This window comes from Thermobia domestica, chromosome 16 (genome assembly GCF_964235325.1).
Source record: "Thermobia domestica chromosome 16, izTheDome1.hap1.1, whole genome shotgun sequence".
In the NCBI taxonomy this organism is placed as follows: domain Eukaryota; kingdom Metazoa; phylum Arthropoda; class Insecta; order Zygentoma; family Lepismatidae; genus Thermobia; species Thermobia domestica.
In genome coordinates this window covers 179,027,827-179,048,910 of record NC_137469.1, presented here as the reverse complement: position 1 = coordinate 179,048,910, position 21,084 = coordinate 179,027,827, and positions in this window count along the sequence as shown.

Sequence of the window (21,084 nt, the reverse complement as noted above, 5' to 3'; positions counted from 1 at the left end):
CTAAAAGAAATGCGCTGGTCTTCTTTATGAAAATCCCCAAATGAGGTCCCCAGTATGTAATATATTAATTACTATAATACCAAAACCATCTGAAGTATAATTAAGAAATTATGTGATTTTTTCTAAATTATACTAGTTAAAATACACAGTAGCAGTTTTTATCCATATTTGTATTATTTCATTTATATATGTATTTATTTTTTTGTTATGTTAGTGCAGAGAGAAAAATAATATAATACATGGAATGTATTGAAATGTAATAAAAATCTTGAAAAGCCAAATTACTCACCTTTCGTCCGCTGGGGAATTTCATCTTGTTCTGCTGCATAACTCTTTTGAAAAGAAATTACACACATTAATACATTTGTATCAAAAATGTTAACTAAATTTTATTAGTTTGAAAAAAAAAATGTATACATTTACGTATTGTCATATTAATCACAATTGAGAAGAATGTGATGAATGTTTGGAATACTACCGACTTGTATTTGTTTGTTCAATTATTTATTTTAATAATTGAAGAGTTTGGGGCAAGAACCCGTCAAGTCCAGGAAGTGAGACTGTAAAGGAGATAACTTCACAACGGTTTCTCATCATCCGATTTTCCTCAAACTTCGCACATATATACTAAACCGAAAATAAATCAACAATTATTATTTGTCTCTTTCGGAAAATAGGTCAAGGTGTGGAGAAGGGCCCTTCTTCACAAAAGGGCTTAATTGATTAAAAGAGGCCACATTAAAGAAACAAAACTCTGCCGATTCAAAGATGACTTCAAAGTAGGAAATATGTGTTTCGTCGTTTCTGCGAGAAAAGGGTTGCAGGGGGCTATGCCCCCGTTCAATATGATAAATGCGTCGAGATTAGTGCAGGCGTCCAAAAAGTGTGACGCCGGATTATTTTTTTCGGAAACCGTTTGGTAGATGGACAACTCGGCGACCACGGATCCCATTATGTTTGTGCGTACACGTTTTGAAATAATATTGTTTGTCTCAGGGTTCCAGACTGGATCCAACGCAAAATATGCAAATAGAGTGAGGAATGAAAAAGGACAAGGTTTGAGAGTTGTTAGGTAAGGAAGATGAAGCACGTGTGTTTTTGTTCTGCAGAAAAATCATGTCAAGGAGGAGGGGGAACGGCAAAATCCAGAGTTCATAAATGGCCGGTAATAAACAAACGAAGCTTTGTCTATTCAAATATAACCTGTAAGAACCCTAGTTGTCTACTAATTTGTAGCAAAAGCAGACAAGTTGGAACGTAATTGAATCATGGGGCAAAATACATTCCGTTAGGTGACAAACACGTCACATTTGTAGCCCAGAAATTAGCTGAAATGAGTACAATGCGATTTATCAGATGAAATGTATTGAACGGGCAGTGAACATAAGATGTTAGGTAAGAATACAGAGTATGTTTCTTGTACAAGTTCAGAACAGAAAAATGAGAAGCCGAGCACATCCAAAGATTGCAGCGAAACTACCAAGTCAAGTGGGATAACCAACAATTCGAATAATAGAAAATGTTAAAAAAGGAACGAGTGAGAAACGAGCAAGCAAGGAAAAGAAATATTATGAAGTGCAAGAAGGCGAGAGGAGAAGAACATATAAATTGGAAAGGCATATATGTTTCGAAGAAATCTATTTTACCAGACTGCAAATGTAAAGAAAATACTTTTCAAAATTAAGTGACATGGAAAAGGAGACACTACTAAGAGAATGTTACCATATTACTGATAAAAACATTCCGGATTTGGAACATTCGGGAAACATTTCATTCCCCCATATTCACACCTGTTTTGTGGACATAACAATGTTAGTAGAAAAAGTCATGCCTACATCAAAGGTTTCTGTAGTCAACAAACAGTTGTGTGACAGAGTCACGTTGGTATCCATGCATACTTGCATTTCCTTGGGATGTTGTGTCTTCTATTTCCTCACCAATTTGACCTTTTGAAAAACACCTGTTTACTCAAAGAGTTATTTAATTTTATTGCATTCAATATCGATTTTGCCATTTCGTTCCCACATAATACAAAACGCCTCATGTTTTTCCGCATAAATACCAAACCCCCGTTTTTCCTCATTTTCTGAAGCCTGTACTTAGTCACATTATTGTTTCTCTAGCACCGAGCTTTATTAAGTATTGTTTACCTTTTATTCAGCTGCTGGAAGGTGTACGCTACCTTAATCTAATTTTCCCTTGAAAACAATTTCATAGTTTTGAAGTGTTTATGTTTTCGGAATATTTTATGTAGTTCTAAACTCTCTTGGATAGATATTGCACGACCGGTAATTGAGGTAAACCTCTTCATACAAAAGGAGGCGTTCATCCCTTATCTATAATCCTTTTCTCGTACATATACAGTACAAATTAAATGGTTTTAGGTCTTCTCTATGTTACCATACTTTTGAAATGATGGAGTACATGTTTTATGGTTTTGGCATTTGTATCACCGTTTCAGATCTACAGGAGTGGCCATACACTTTTAGATCAAGTTTGTTTTACATGTTGATCCGCCATTTTATTGCATAGGAGTAGATAATCGAAACTTCCTCAAGCTTTTTTCACTTTATACCAACTCTCAAACGATATGCAATTTGACCCCTCTTGGTATTTGGAAATTGTGAGTAGGACTCCTCTGAGACTCTGGAACATATTTTTTCTTAATATATTGTATATTTTTAAAATAATGAAATACGTGTTTTCCTGTTTCACATCTGCATCATCGTTTCAGATTTATAAAGGTGGTTATAGACTTTTCAATGCAGGTTGTGTTTCCATTTTGACCCCAATTTTGCACATGGCTCTCGTAGTGAGTCGAGACGTACGAGGCCTGTCTAAAAAGTATCCGACCTTAATTTTTTCCACGCAAAGTAGTGATTCTCAGGCGGCGCCACCATGCACGGTGGAAGGAGGAACCTTAATGCGCATGCTTGAATTTTTTCACCGCGTTCGCGTGTGCCAGTCGTGAGCTGGTGGTCGCGAAGTGAGGTGCTGTTGGTAGTGTTCGTCGGATTTAGTGTTTCTCGCAAGATGACTGAACGAATTGAGCAAAGATACTGCATCAAATTCTGTCAAAGGCTGGGTGATTCTCAAAGCCAAACAATTCGTAAGATTCAGCAGGTGTTTGGAGAAGATGCGATGGGTGTAACACAACTTAAACAATGTTTCAACCGATTCAAAGATGGCCGCACATCAGTCGAGAGTGAGCAGCGTAGCGGCAGGCCCCAAACTGCTCGGAATGCAGCTGTTGTTGAGCGGGTGCGAAATTTGGTGATGGCAGATAACCGTTTGACAGTGCGGGAGATTGCAGAAGATGTTGGAGTGAGTAAAGATTCTGCACATGCAATTTTGCGTGACGATTTGAACATGAAACGAGTGGCTGCTAAATTTGTACCCAAGTTGTTGTCTCAGGAACAAAAAGACACCCGTTTTGACGTTGCACAGGACCTTCTGGACACCACCAACACTGATCCTGGGTATCTGAATTCCGTGATAACTGGAGATGAGTCATGGGTATACGGGTACGACCCAGAAACAAAACAACAATCGTCTCAATCGAAGCATCCCGATTCTCCAAGGCCGAAGAAAGCGCGGCAGGTGCGAAGCAAAATCAAGGTGTTGCTGACTGTTTTCTTCGATGCCCGAAGAATTGTGCATCACGAGTACACACCGGAAAGACAAACAGTGACAAAGGAGTACTATCAAGATGTTCTCAGGCGATTCCGTGACGCAGTCCGGCGCAAAAGACCAGACATGTGGACAGCGAAGAACTGGCACGTCCATCATGACAACGCCCCAGCACATTCATCCCAATTGATCCACACGTTCTTAGCCAAACATGGAATTACAACCGTTCGCCAACCTCCCTACTCTCCAGACCTGGCTCCTTGTGGCTTCTGGTTGTTTCCAAAATTGAAGACGCTTCTGAAGGGATCCCGTTTTGAGAGTAGAGAAGACATAATGCGGAACACGACGACGGAGCTGAACAACATTCCAAAAGAAGACTTCCAGCGGTGTTTCCAGCAGTGGAAGGATCGGTGGGCTAAGTGTGTGGAAGCACAAGGGGCCTACTTTGAAGGGGATTAGGGTCCCAAATCTGTCAGGTATTCGCAACTATTTTTCTGGCCAAAGTTCGGATACTTTTTAGACAGCCCTCGTATACCATCTTTTTATTTAAGAACAGCTTTCATTCGATATGATACTCGACCATTCTTGTCATTTTCATATTTTGCGTTGGATCCCGTATTGGACACTGGGACCAAAAATATTATTTCAAAACGTGTGCCCACAAACATAATGGCATCCATGGTCGCCGATTTATTCATCTACCGAACGGTTTCCGAAAAAATTAAAAAAAAAAAAAAATGGTCTGGCTCACACTTTGTGGACGCCTGCACTAATCTCGACACATTTGTCATTTCGAAGAGGGCATTGCCCCCTGCAATCTTTTTTCACACAGAAACGACAAAACACATATTTCCTACTTTGAAGTCATCTTTGCATCCGCAGAGTTTCATTTCTTTAATGTAGCGCCTTTTAATCAAGTGGGCCGTTTTGTGGAAAGGGTCCTTTTCCGCACCTTAACCTATTTTCCGAAAGAAACAAATAATAATTTTCGATTAATTTTCGGTCTAGTATATATTTGCCAAGTTTGAAGAAAATCGGATGACGAGAAACTCTTGTGAAGTTATCCTCTTTAGACTTTGGCTTTTGAACTTGACGGGTTCTCGCCCCAAAGTCTTCAATTATATCAGTGATATCTCTGGTGGCTTCACGTAGCTTTCCGTTATTCTCAATCATCACTTTTCGTTTCCTTAATAATAATAATAATAATAATAATAATAATAATAATAATAATAATAATAATAATAATAATAATAATAATAATAATAATAATAATAATAATCTGATACATTCTATTGTAAACTAGACTGTAAAAATTCAAATTCGGAGTAATTAGTGAAACTTTTTAAAGGGTATTATACAAAGAAGTAATACTACTAAAATATTTTTAAAGAAATACAAAGAAAGAAAAGTTTAAAGTTTAATAAAAAGCAAATTTAAATCGAATTAACCCGTGAGGACTTGATCGCGGGGAAAAGACCGAAGGTGTGTTTAAGTTGGTACCACTATTCGGAAATGCGCAATAGGTTCATGACTTTCCGTGACTTTGTTCTATGCACCCTCCCCTATCACCTCATTATCAAGTAAACATTGTTCACTGCCTCCACGACAATTAGAGAGCTGCGTTGTTTATTTTCGGTCTTTTCGACCCAGTGCGAGTTCTCGCGTCACACTTTGTACAGTCTTTTCCTGCTTGTATAAAACGTTGTAACACATTTACCGGGACCCATCCATTAAGCTCAAAATGTTGAGACTCCTTTGGAATAGTGGAACTTATTTTTTCCAGATGATGTTCGTGCGAAAATACTACACTATACCAATATTTGGATTAATAGGTATAGAAAATAATTTTCTAGAGAACGAGATGCTAAACATCTAGATTTGTCAGAGCTAAATGCTCTCATTGGTCTTCTTTATTTGGCTGGTCTTTTGAAATGTAACCATTCCAATCTGAGCGACCTATGGGCTAGTGATGGGATTCAATTGCTGTTGCGAGTATTACACTTTGACGATGGCTCAAAGCGTGAAGAAAGAAAGAGATTGGACAACCTAGCGGCCATCAGAGAGTTATTTGACGGATTTGTAGAAAGGTGCAAGGCAAACTACTCACCAAGCGAATGTCAAATATTGGTGAATCCTTGGAAGCCTTTCGTGGGAAATGCAAGTTTAGGCAATATATTCCAAACAAGCCGGCCAAATAGGACTTGAAATTATCTGTGGTCGCAGACTCCATACAACATGGAATTGTACAGTGGTAAGCAGCCAAATGGCCCCTTTCAAGTTGATAACAGCTCCAAGGGTATAGTTGAAAGACTAATCCAGTCCATTTGTAATAGTGGACGTAATATAACAACTGACAAGGGTACTCGTCCATACCTCTCGCAGAAGCACTTCTAATATATCACAATTTAACTCTCGTGTGTATTCTCCGCTACAAAAAAAGGTATTAAATACTTCCATATCAATACATTAAATAAAATAAATCTTCTATGTACTCTTTTAACAAGAGAATAAGCATTTTCTGTGTGTTACAATATTTCTTTATTGGAATCGGACCAAAAGATCGGTGCGAGTTTTCGCGTTATAAAGATAGTGCGAGTTCTCCCGGGTTAATTAAAATGAAAATTAAAAATAATTTTCACGACTATGCAATGAAAATAATCTTTATTAATTAAAGTAAATGAAACTTTTATTGGATAAAATTACTATTGACTACTTTTCACATGAAGAGTTCTATTTTAAACGGAAGTGATAACTAACATATTGCGCTCTAACAAGTGATAACTAGAACAGAAGATCCCAAGTGGAAAGGAAATAGATTGAAACGGCCTCGTGTCAAAAAAGAATGGACCTAGGCACTCCTTTCTCAGAAGGGAGTGGAAGCGTATGTTGAAACTAACATACACGTCAAATGAATAGTGCGTCAAATGGGTCAAGGATGAAAGGGCTGTTATAACGGCTCCAGTCAAAGAGTCACAATACTTTGGGGTCTAAGCACCTCGTATCAAAAGAACGTGAAATCGTTAGCCTAAGATGGAAGTATGGAAAGGACATACAAGTGAAAAAAAAAGAAAGAGAAAGGAAAAATAACAAGTATTCTGTACCTGACACCTATTTGATTTGTATTGAAAGAATATGGTTGTGCACTCGAGTTTGTTTGCAATTAAGCTTTCCAGTCTTGTGATAATTGCCTTCTCTTATATCTCACACCATGATTGCACGATCGAATTTAAACAAAACCATAAGGGATCCAAATCATCAGAGACGGATGAAGCTTGGTATATTTGTTTAACTTCATAAAATTCGACAGGATGTTTTGCAAAGGGACTACGTTTCGTTTATTTTCGCAATATCTGAAATTATTTTTAACATATAATTCTACTTCCTATTTTGGAAGTCAAAGTTGTTATCATCATCATCAACATTATAGGTGTTCTGCCATTATTGACAGGTCATTTGCCACAACTAAGAATCTTCCATGCTCCATGGTCTTCTCCTAACCTATTCGTTTTCACGTACGATTTTTCTGTTTTGATATCGTGTCCATTAATTGTATTTCTCCTTTGCCCTTTCCCTCTCTTTCCTCCCAACGTGCCCTCATGATACAGTTTCTTCTTAGCCAATGTCTCAAACAGTTTCGTTTTCTCTTCTTAATAATACCTCAAATTATTCTTTTCTCCCCCATCATTGCTAACACGATCTCACTCGTTTTTCGCTCGACCCAGATAATTCTTTCCACCCTTCTCCACATCCACATTTCGAAAGCTTCAATAGTTGTTCATCCTTTTTTTGCTCTATGTCCATGTTTCCGACGCAAACAGCACAATACTCCACACGAAGCTTTTAATACCTCAAATTATTCTTTTCCCCCCCCATCATTGCTAACACGATCTCACTCGTTTTCCGCTCGACCCAGATAATTCTTTCCACCCTTCTTCACACCCACATTTTGAAAGCTTCAATAGTTGTTCATCCTTTTTTTGCTCTATGTCCATGTTTCCGACGCAAACAGCGTAATACTCCACATGAAGCTTTTTATGACTCTTTTTCTCAACTCTTTATTTAAGGTCCCACAAAGTTAATATTCAGAAGAAAAAGAAAGGAGAGAAGATGATCCACGTAACATGATTTATATATGTGTGTAAGAGAAAGTGACGTAAACTTGAATACTGCAAGTCACACAGTAAATTTTGTTTTGGCGCAACTTCTTAGCCTCAGACCCAAAGAAAAGTGGAATTCAAGTTTATTAAAATATAAACGAATGAAATTGATGATCAGTGTATTCGTTTTGTTAATTTAACATAAAAGAAACCGTCATATTACAGTGAACAACTATTTTTTCTCTTATTTTTACTGAATGACGTAATGAAGTAAGGTAATACTTTTCTGGAACCTACCAAAAGTCAGTTTACACCAAGAATTACTATAATCTGTTTCACGTAAGCTGATAGGAAAAAGAAGTTTTTTCTCCCACCAGGCTTAAGTGCTGGTGAATGTTGGTGTTCCGTCTTTCACCATCAGCCCCGCACAAGGAGGTATAGGGTGTATCTAAATATGTCTAAATAATAAACCACAACTTTCTTAATAACACTACGACTACGTATTTTAAAACAATTACATTTACCTCCATTAGTGAGGTAACAAGTGTTATTAGAATGGAAATTTTATTTAGCAGTTGTATTTTTTATTTTCCTTCTTTTTGGCAGTCAGGTTTGTGACATAATGTTGGAATGGCAAGAGATTGCAGGGTTGGTAATCGAATTTGTATTTTTTATTGATACAATAATTTCATAATAATATGACATTGAAAACCGAAAATTAAGTCTATTTATACGTTTTACGTCGTACGTTTATGCCGGCTAGGCCAAAGGAGACAATAATGACGAGAAATAAATGAAATGGTCGAATGAAGAAAGTGGGAGGAAACGGGAGAACTCCGAGAAAACCCACTCTCACGCTGTAAAATCGAAAACCAAGTACAATATAATTATATGTGTAAATTATCAGAGCGTTAAGATGATAAGAATAGAACCTGAAGTGCTAAAAATAAATAAATAAATAAATAAATAAAAATAAAAATTCTCGTTTTCTCTTTTCTTAGCAGATGTTCTTACATTAAAAAGAACAAGAAGAAAAAGGACTATATATATATATATATATATATATATATATATATATATATATATATATATAGCTATACTGATAATAGTGTTCCAATAACAATTTTGTTTGCTGAGCCTCTCTTGCAGAAGAGGGGAAAATGACTTTTAATTGTCTTAGAAATATTATCAGTCTTCATTAATAGGAATAGGCTAGGCCTAATGATTTGCAGTAATTAACTTGCGGAGAGACACGGTTATGGCGTGCAAAATATAAAATGAAATGAAATCTTTGACTTTTACGTCGCACGGTTATGCCGGCTAGACTAAAGGAGACGGTGATGATGAGAAAGTGAAGGAAACGGGAGATCCCCGAGGAAATCCACGCACGCGGTGTTTGTCCACAACAAAGTTCATTTGGCTTGAGCTGGGATCAAACCAGGGATCCCATGAATAACAGATGAAAGCAGTACCATTGAGCCACCTCGGCCTCAGGCATGTAGGATAGTCTAATGTTGTAACAAGAGTTGATTATTATATAAGAAAGAAAGAGGAACGATAAACACGAGTTCGTTCAATTTCTTTGGCTTAAAGAGCTCAAAGGCTCATCGTAGCAGAAACAAACCTTTCCATTAGATTTTAACTTGGGAGAAGTCAATGTATCATGTTTGTTATCAACCATCTTTCAAAGATCCTGCTTTACATTTTTCGGAAGCCTTCCCTTTCGCCCAGCTCCTTCTAGGCTTTTTGAATAACCCTTGGACTTGGTAACCTGGTGTGTATTTCCCATACAAGCAACGTGTCATGCTTATATTATACGTGTGAACTTTACTATTACTATAACACTCGGTGACCTGTAGTTGTTATGAAATAAAAGCTTGTTGACCGTTTTAATTTACCTGAATGTATGCCTTTTTTGCTCAAAATATTTTTATCAACATTTTATTTTCGAAGCCCGCAGTTCCTTTCTTGTATTCATTTTAGGGATCAACTTCCACATTCGTACGAAATTGGGCAGATTGAGCTCTTATTGATTTTAATGTTTTCGATATTTGTTAAGACAATAAAATGTTTTACAGTAGGGTAAACTCTAATCCCCAAATAATATGCAATATTTTTCTACAAGACAAAAAAATAAAGCAGTAATTATTACTCGGGGTAGAACAGTGGAAGCTAAAAGGAACAACAGTGCTTTCTCAACATCAGATGTGAGCGAATTGACTTACGAATTTAGAGTTTACACGATTCTGTTTATTAGAAAAGCCACCCTCCCTGTGAAGGTCAATGACTTGCTTTCCCCTTCTGCAGTGGTAAGGGATGGGAGGTAGGGGAGTTTCCTATCAGGTTGCCTGGAACAGACTTTAGTTTTAGCGCTGTTCAATGAATCAGTGATGCCAACCTGTGGGAAAAATCCCATATCATGGGAGTTTTTGACCTTATTTTCTTGAAAAGGGATAAAATGTAGCATATATGGGATTTTTCGAGAAGATCAAAATTTACAGCTTATTCATTTAGATATTGTAAAAAGTGACTAACACAGAGAAATTTAATTTTTAATATTATATCATACTTTTAGTTAGCATAACATGGGAAATTCATACGTAAAATGGGATTTTTTGCCTCTCGATATGGGATTCCATAATGTTTCAGGTTGGCATCACTGCAATGAATGATGAGTCACGACGCAAAGAAACACATATGTTGGCATTACTGTGTTGGGTTTATTTCCCAAAAAGTGGCTACTTTGTGAGGATCAGTTCAGATTGTGTAGCCTATCCACACTTTCTTATTAGTTTGGTAAAGACCAACTACTTAGAAGGTGAAGTGAAGGGCGGAGATTTGCTGGTGTTCTCTAGGTGCTGATAAGCGATTACTATAAACTGGGCGGGAGTGGACGCAATACAGTAATATAATATTGTCTCCAAACTGGGACAACTACAGACACAAATAGTCACAGTAATAGTGAATGACTACTGTGTTGTTTTTGTTATAATGTGTGTCTTAAGCTATAAAAACAACTTTGGAAAAAATCTCGTTCGTTTTGGCCTCGGATCGGGGTGTTTATGCGACGTCTAGTGCATATATTAAATGTATGAGCTAACCTAAGAAATGCATTTGATTCCCCTTCAATTTTTCCCCTTCATCAAAATTAGCTAAAAATGTAAGTATCTTACGTTTAGTTATTAGCAGTATACAACAAATCACAATTTTCTTCTCAATACATGGGCATACTACACTCGGTACAATAAAATACTTACATCCGAATTAAGAGAGGAAAGAAATAAACAAATTAACACAAGAACGTGCAACATATTCACACAAAAATAGTGGGTAACTTTCTCGTTTCCACTTTGCATTAAGAGTAATCATCAGAGGTAGGAGGATTTTTTCTTCTTAGCTGTTGCACTTCGTTCTCATAATTCAGAAAGTTCTTTCGACTACTTTGGAGGGCGACTTTTCTTCCATTCTGTGTCAAACACTTTTCCTTATCGAAGTGATGTTTAGTCGAAAAGGAAGTTACTGCTTCTTAGCTGTTAAAGATTCAGTAAACTTCCTTCTGGCAAGCCAAATTAGTTGCCGATGCTGGTAAAAGACAGTTGTCCACCCAGAAATTTTCCTTAGGATGAATCTTACTTGTTAGCTTTGGGAATGGATTCAATATCACAAGTCGCTATGTCTATTTAGTATTGAATCAGAATTATTCTGCACCGAAAAAGATAAGTACAAAAGAGCGTCGATTATCCGAACGTCGGTCAACCGAACGACCGCTTAACCGAACTGTGTTCTCGCTCGCACCTGTTACTCTCCCACCCTACCGTCCATCATCCCCCTCACTCCCCCTTCCATGCAAAATGCGTATGTAATATGTACATATTTTTGTTTAATAAACTGTACCACATACTATATATTCCTACTAAAGTCGCCTTTGTACGTTACTTTGTAATACTTAAAGAGATGCCTGTTTTTATGAATAAATTTACTGTACAGTACTTCTTTTTGGCAAATAAACATGTACAGTTCGATTATCCGAACAAACCAGTTTTCCGAACACCCATGTCCCCCAATTACTTCGGATAATCGACGCTCTATTGTAATTATAAAATACGTTCATTTATATTTTCAGAAAAAGTATAGAACTAGATTGATTTTTTTAGAGAAAGAGTACAGATAAAGTTTAAGATCAAATTTTCATACTACATCGACCAATTCGAAGCTAAACAAGTAGAGTTTAATTAAGAGCTTGTACAAATGTATATTGAGTAAGGAAGACTTAGGGGGAGAGTCCGGACAGAGTGAATCCCTTCGTGGATACACACGTGGTAAGAAATAAATTTTATGATTATCATCGGTTTGCTACATTACCTATGCTTTTTTTTTTTTTTTTTTTTTTTTGAGGCAAGGAATTACAATGGGCTGTTTTCTGATCTAAATCTTGCAATCATTGTAACAAAAGAAAGAGATATTGACCAAAGTTTCAATACACACACACTGTATTTTAAACTGTAGTGTCTATACCGTATGTCTTATGAAGAATATAGTAGATATCCGATGCTGTAACAAATTATAGTTTTAAATACAGTGTGTGTTGAAGCTTCAGTCAATAGTTCTTTTTTTTTTTTTTTTTTTTTTTTTTTTTGTTAAAATATCCAATCCAAAGCTATAGATAATGTTATTATATTGGGATTAAAACTTAAACCCTACACTGAGAAAAATACGTTATCCGGAGAGCGGTATATTGTACAAATATACAGAATCCTCTTGCTTACCACAGAAATTAGTACGGAACATACGTTATCCATGTGCTGCATATGCACCGCCCTTAGATGTTACATCATGCCGTTGCAGGATGTCTGACATCTAACAGTTTTCCGTATATCACATGCATATACTTATGTTAGATTTCTCAGCTATATGTTATACACGTCCATTTGTATGTGAGATCCTGACCCCTATATTCTTTCATATGGAAAGTACTTATAGATGGAACACTTATACGGAAAGTATTATAAAACATGCGTTTTCACTTATACGTTTGTCGTACGTTAAGTCCAAAAACTACAGGAATTACGCATGTAACCTACATTTTTAATTAAGCCACCTACAATTTGTTTCTCAGTGCAAAAATTCTGAACCTTGGTTTTGGTACTCTCAATCAATTTTTCTTCATGGATACTATGCACGCACTAACTCTTGTAATGAAATTACATCATTTCGAAGACTTTGAATTTGTTTCTTCAGTTCGGGAAGTTTACTCTTCACATCACTTAGTACTTCACTTGAAATCGACTTCCCCTTTTCCATAGTATCAATTCGCTCACATTCTTTCTAAAAAAGATTCAACGAAAGTAGAATAGTTACGGAAAATACTGAGTAGAATATCAAATTCGGGTTCTGCAGGTTTTGATTAAGTTACGGTGAATGCTATTAAATTGTGTCTTCTTTTCATTAATTTCTGTTATTTAGTAAACCTATTTTATATTGTATTTTAAGAGTATTTTATGTTGTAAAACTTTGTTCCATATAGATATAGGTAGTGCGTTAATAAAATGAGTGTCCGGAATCGACTCTCACTACCGACTTTTATTATAAAATTTCTCACTATAAAAGTATTTTTACAAAATACTATACAAGTAATCTCTTCTAATTTACAAGGTAAATTACATTTAGTGTTTGACTGTAAGATCGCAGACAGGATCTCTACAGAGCCCCGAAGCAGGCTAAGCAGTGTGGAATTAGGGACCTTAAGCTCCGATGCAAGCAGAGGGAAGATTAAATGGCCAACAGAGCCCCGAAGCAGGCTAAGCGGCTGAGGTTAGGATTTCCAGTCAGAGCCCCGAAGCAGACTAAGCCAGGAGAAAGGATAGGCGTAGTCCCGAGGCAGACTAGAGGCCCTGGGGTTAGGTTACTACTAATGTTCCGAAGCAAACAATAGGAGGGTCACCAGAAAACTGGTACAGAATTACCATAGTCCATCCAATTTATAGCGTTCCTTGGGTGGTGGTGGTGCTGCTGCTCCGATGTTGTCTTCTGCTCCGTGGGGGGGGGGGCGCTAGAAGCGGACGTCTGCAAGTGATTGTAGACCCATCTGGTGTAAAATCATGTTGCCAAACCACGTGGTAGTGTTTGTAAACACTGGCGTGTGGAAATGTTTGTTTACCACATAACGTACATTACAATGTCAATATCAAAAATGACCAAAGTAATTTAATCTCGCATAAGGAGCAGTATACATGGCATAAGATATTATCACCCTTTCTACATTCTCGCTATCTTTTGAAAAAGTTTTGAATATGTGATTAAGCCACAACTTTTCAATTTTTTTTGCAATGATGGAATTTACTATCACCATTGCAAAACGACATCCAAAATAAAAAGTATTGGAACAGCCTCGATTGATTTCATGTCTAATACGCCTGTTGAGTCAAAGAAACAATATGATCTTGGCCTATTCATCAACCTATCCAAAGCTTTCGGTACATTGATCATACTATTATTTTAAGCAAGGTGTATTCTTATGGTATTAGAGGTGTCGACACAGCTGGTGTCTTTTTTATTTATCCAAGAGCTGTAGCTAAAAACAGGTTTCTCTCTTATTTATCCAGTAGACAACAATCTGTATAAATATCAAATTTAGTTGCAGATGCCGCTTAACCAATTTGTTCGTCTCTATCAACTGTAACCAAAGGTGTTCTTAAGGTTCTATTTTGGGTCTTATCCTCTTCCTAATATATATATATATATATAAATGACTTGTTAGAATATAGGTATCTAGAAAAATGTATTCTATACGCTTTTGAGATTAGTATGATGATATCGGGAAAATCAATACAAGAAGTTGAGAGGAAATCTGCCATTTTTACAGGCAAATTTGTAAAGTTATAAAAAGCGAATAGATTTTATTATAAATCATGACAAATCTATTCTCATATAATTTCTTTTCTCAGGGAAATAGTATATATCACCAAGAATAAACTTTATCTTCTTATTTTCTCCAATGTTCTTCCAGTACAAAGCTTTTAGGTGTACCATACCTTGCAGTTTCTTATTTTGTACTTATCTCTTCTTTAAATAACAAGCTTAGTAGTGTGTGCTTTGACTGGCGTATGTCCACTATCCAGAAAATAATTTTTGAGGATCTCTTCAATCCGTTCGGGGTCTTTAATACTTTCCTTCCCAACTATAACGTACTCAAAATCGCTCTTTCTGTTAGTTCTTGAACCATTTAAGATTTTCCAGATAGTTTTATCTTTATTAGTAGGTATAAGTTTAGTAAAACTATTAGATAATAATACTCTGTATGTGTTGCTGTATTTAAGAAAAGAATTGCGAACCATTTTAGGAAGAGTTGTATTTTTTTGATTAATCTATTATATCTAAACCGGTTACTTTTAGAAATTTAAGACTTTTAGTTAACCAATTTCGTTTAGTTTACTGGACAACATCCGGATGTTACGAGTAACTTTTGGAAAAGACATATTGAAATGCTGTAAGTATTTAAACTTACATTCAGTGTTAGGCGTGTTATATATACCGTTCCAAGATTGGTGAGACAGCAAGAAATTAAAATATCTCATTACGACTAAGGAGAATTCTCTTTGCAAATGTATACTTTTAGATGCAATGGTAGTGGTATTTTTATAGTGATTATTAAAATAATCGCATCATGATCAGAGATCCCGGGATCAAATACCCTTATTGACAAATTGGATTTTATTAACGATGAAATGATTTGGAACGTTTTTATAATGGCATGTCCGTACATCCACTAGCACTCGGAGGTTACAAACATTCAATAAATCTTGCACATCGGATTTCCTTTTCGCTTCCAGTAACCAAGTATATTAATATCACCATGTTGAATATTTGAAAGGTTTTTCTTATGAAATTCAAAATACTTATGAGTTTCTTTAAGAAAACAGTAAGTATGGTGGATGGTGACCTATAAATACATATGACACTAAGGTAAATACTTGACAAATTAATGGCTACGGCTTGAAAGTCAAATTCACAAGTGATATTCCTAATATATATATTTCAGATTATTTAAAACTATTGTGAACAAACATGAAATTTACTTCATACTCATGTGAGATACGAGAAAAAATTATGATGACATTAAAGTTTTCAAAATTTACCTCCTTAATAAGTGTACCATTTGCCAAATGTTCCCAACACAAATAAATTAACATTCTTTTAAGTCATCAGCTAAAAGTATGACAAAGTATTCGAGCTTATTCTAGATTTCTTGTACATTCTGATGAAATTTTTATTGTATTTTTTTATTCTATAAATTTATTATATTGCACTGTATTTTATGTCTTTGGTTCAAAGGTTTTGTCTCATGTACAAAAAATTGTATTTTCTACTTCAGTTTGTCCGGCTACATATGATACTGAAATATTTTCATTGTCCATACATGCGAGTGGGAGTAAGAGAAATGTTATCCCGATACCTGTTCTGGGCTTTAATCAAATTGCTGAAATTTGTACAACCAGATGCTTACCTAAATTATTGAAATGCAAACAATGCCGAGTGTGAAATTCCCGTGAAAGACTACTTATATCTAATATTTGTACATTTTAAAATCGAATGCTAACTTTATTGATAGCGTTATTTCTTCTCGGTACTTGTACTTTTACACAAGAACTCATCGATAGATCATCTTGGTGTATTAAGTTAACTACAACTACATTTGTATAACTGGGAGTGCTGAGTGGAGTATGGATAGCATCTCTGGGCTTATTTTTTGACACATCGTTAGTGCCCCCTACAAGTACAACCTTATCAACGTCTGAGAGTGATTTTTGGTTCACACATGAATTTGCAACGTTATCTAGTTTATCATAAGGCTTAAGAATAGCTACTACGTTCATATCGTTACTCTCTTGCATTAATTTGGAAGCAAGACCACAACTGTGGCTATCTGCTAAGAACAACACCTTTTCTTGTACTGTTTTTACGCGACTTACTGAAATAGACTTACTGTTTTTAATACCAAAACATGAGTTACTACTTGAACTCTGTAACGGAGATCTTAGTTTTGAACTATCTAGATGTTTCACTTCCATAGGACTATGTCTTAGGCTTACTTCTTTTACACTATCACACTGGTCACTTAATTTACTGAATCTCTTGTTTGTTTCAATATCAAGTCGTATTGTAAACATAATATCTTATTATCCAGTACCTTGCTCTTATTATTTATGTTACACACACACTTGTGTCTCTCTGCAACTTTGACCCTGTAATTGAGATTTTGTCTTGCACTTGCATTGAGTATAGGGATACAAGAGTAGTCCGGAGAACTAGTATTTCTGCTATAATGTGACTTCGGAATTTCAAAAAAGGTGATAGTTTTGTATTGTCATGCAGAAATGAAAGTATTCCATGCATATTTCTAACCTAATACCGTTTCCCAACATTCTTTTATATTTACCACATTTCGTATTAACTATAAAATTACATGAGATTGGGGAACCGTTCACCTTGTCCAGTTTTGCAAAGCAAGCGGCATTATACTCTTCTATTTACCTTCGCATTGCTCCTATAAGGTTCAACCCCTTGACAGATCTATCTTTGATCTCTTTTTTTTTAAATATATATCAATACTGAGATCAATGTGTGAATTAGAGATAATCTAGGTAATTTTATGTCAATTTATGATATTGCCACATACGTGAGAAGTGTTCTATCTCTTGGAATCAATATAACTTTTCAATTTTCAGCGTCTGGAATCTATTCATACAATAGCAATGTGCTTCAGGAAGACAAAATTTGGCATCGTCTGTTGTTCATCATACTTCTAATGATTTTACTTTGCAAGGAAGAAACGTTACGAACATGAAGAATGTAACGTAGGCCAAACTAAAGTGTCCACTGTAGTTTTGCAACATTCTTTACGTACCAACTGTTCTTCTAATGTCTATAGCGCAAACCAAGATAAACCTTCACCTTGCTAAACAGCAAGATAATCACTGTTCAACCACGTATTGCAAGCACCAATGATCATTCTGCTCCAAATTCTGGCAATTGTAAGGCAACTAAAATTATGTTATAGGAAATTATAAGGCTTGTTCCAAAGAATACGGATGACTGTACCTCGAAAGAGAAAAAAGTGATTCGTAGGGGAAGAAAGAGTGCTGTGTTAACATATTAATCTTTAGGAAACGAGTTGGTAAATACAGGGAAGAACACAAACTCAATAGGACTACCAAAGAAAAAAAAGAAACTGTTCACTAAATCAAAGAAAGTACAGCCAAAGAGAAATCGAAGAAAGAGAAAAACATGATCTCAGTTCCAGTTCGGGAGATGCATATTTGTTTCTTTCTTGGTGCGATACATATTCTAACATAATATTTCGATGAAAATGGGTTAAATGTATTTCATGTCACCTTTGGACTCATGAAATGTGCACTGATGGAACCATTCCTTTCGTATGTCAAAATTGCAATTCCGACTATGATTAGGGACGCAGTTTTCGCGTAATTGCGTAATAAGTAATTTAACTATATTTTTGTATTGCAGTGCTGTCCTTTATCATTAACACAAGCATATTTTCTGTTTGACAATGACAATAGTTTGGATAAGGGTAAAGTAAAATCCTTTGTTTCAATCAATTCCAGGGTGTGTTTTAACCTACCCTCTGAACGGGGTTGCTTGCAACACTCGCAGACCTGAAAAAATCGTATGTTACTCTGTAACTTGAACCAATAAAAAATAAACCTGTACGTAGTACAAGGTGAGATTTCAGAATTTAATTTGGTTCATTTTTTGATAATTTCAGACAAATGTTACAGAAGTTATGTGGGCAGATGTAAAAAGTGTTACCACGAGCCCTGGTTTTCCATATGCACCGATAGTAGGGGATATGGCGTTGATAAGGTGGATGATAACAGCGGAATAAAGGAATGTGGAAGGACATGAGCACCTAGAAAAATCCCAAATGGATGAACAAATTTTGACAGGGACCCACATGCCAGAGGTGAGTGCTCTATTACCTAAGTACTGTGTATAATACCATTGTTGGAATTTTGTATTAAGTTAATAACAAAAGCTTCATAACATTAAATTAGTGGGGACAGCATTATAGTGTATGAGTAGTTGTTATTTCGTGCATTGTTGTAAAGCATTATCTCATGAAAATTGACTGAGCTGATTAAATTTTTGATTCTGTTTTTAAACCATGGTATTTTCAAAATTGAAGGAGTCTTTGAAGAATTCAAAATTTTAGAGTGGTGGAATGATCAAACGATGGCTCAAATCAGGTAAATGAATAAAATTGAGAAAATCTCTTGACTTGTTTCTCTTGAGATTTGCTTCTCTTTTTTAGTCCATGCGTAGTTGGACATCATAACACGTGCATATCTGAATGGATGTTTGACTTTTAATTCTGAAAAAAATTCTTTACTCTTTGCTTACCAACATCTTCTGCATGCAAGGCACTTGACATAAAGCTTGTATTTTAGAAAAATGGAGACTTCACCAAGTTACTTTAACATGTTCATAGTCCGAGTACTAATTCACCTAGACATGTGAATGAAGAAACATGATATGCAAAGCAAAAGATGTATGACTTATGTACGATCCGCATCAAAATAAATCAATAAATAAAAATGCGACAGCTAATACCGTGCAGCTAGGTGACCCAATATGCACCTTATTATCATATAATGTGCCTGGTAAAGAGATTTCCTTTCCTCCCTCTCATACTAAAATCAGCAAACAACGTGAGCGTAGTTCTAATTATACAATATGAATGCATTAGTACCGATAAAATGAGAGAATGAAACCAAGACGCAACAAGAGTCATAAGTTGATGTAGGGAAGAACTCAAATTCACACACAATGACAAATTGAAACCAATGGATTTCTATTAGTTAGAGGTTCAGGAATGAGACAGAGGGAGAATAATAGTGAAAAAAAAAGAAAAGGAAGAACAGGTAAAAATATCGAATTTAAACTTAGTAAGAAAAGAACCTAACATCATAAATATTCTTTTCCAGAAATGCAACAGTAAATAGAAGTAACGTTTTTTGGCATTTTTCAAGGCTATTCGAATATATAGAGGAAGCTTGAAGAATTAATTAAGTAACTTCCAAATTAAAAGCAAACTTGGTTGTCGATTAAATACTCAATTTCCATTGAAATTGTAGATCCCCGAGACACGTCAAGGATAATGTCAAAAATTTAACACACATGCTTTGTTTCCGCGTGGTTAGGTTGCAAATTCGGTATTGCTAATTGGACGTACTGCTATGAAATGGTCCCTAACCTTACCACTTACTTTGTGCTAGTCCTAGAGTTATAAATTGTAAATCCTGCTTGAGAGAGGAGAGATTTACTGGTATTAAATTATTTGCTGTTGCTGATCGCACCTTTCCCTTTCAAGGGTTTTTCTTAACTCGTATTTAACAAACAGTGGGTATTTAAGAAACTAAGAGTACAATGCAATCATAACATTAGTCAACCTATAAATTTGTTCACTTAGACCTCATATTCGTAGTAACGTTAAGTTACTCCCTTGTGCTCTGGCTTCTGGATTATCAAATGATTTTATTTAGAAATTTATTTAAGTCATCCCTCGGTTGGTTGGTCGGTTTGGAGTTCGGCGTTCCGTCCAGTACTGATGCCACATGAAACAGGAAATTGCAATTTATGGTGGAATTCTAAAGAGCGTAATGCGGTAAGATTTCAAATCTTTCCTACCAGGACCTCGCGCAGGATAGATGCTCGCACTAGCAACTAGGCCATAAAGCTTAAGTCTGTTTCCGGAAGTAAACTAAACACATGCATCATTTAACTTCGTATTAGTACTTATGTACAGAATTGTTGTATTCAGGTTATTAGTTGAAACATTTGGGTGACATTTGACTAGCTTGCCTATAGTACTGTATTTCAGTGGTCGCCGAATATAAGAAGCTTCTGAGCTACAATATCGTGTATATACCCTACTCTGAGCTACGGATAAGGAACTACCACTTCTTTTTAAATACACTTACATTTGTTTATTGCCTATCAACTCACGTTTCTAGTAAATACAAAATTAAACTATCTACATTAACAAATGTCCAATATACTCACGAAAAACAATACTCCACGCATATACAATCAACTGTGAAATGAGGCTGACAATGTTAGTTGCGCAGAGAGACAAGATGTTGTCGTCAGAGTTCCTTGTCATTAAAATCGGCTGAGTGGAGGAATCAAGGTTAGCCAACCGGAGTGTTAACGCATTTACCAAAAATGTCCTCGCGAGCTATTGGTAGCTCCCGATTTACGGGTTTTCGATCTGGTTTCTCTCTGGAGCTTACTCTTCGTATCTTGCAAGTGTATTTAGAGAATTTTCATATATCAATAT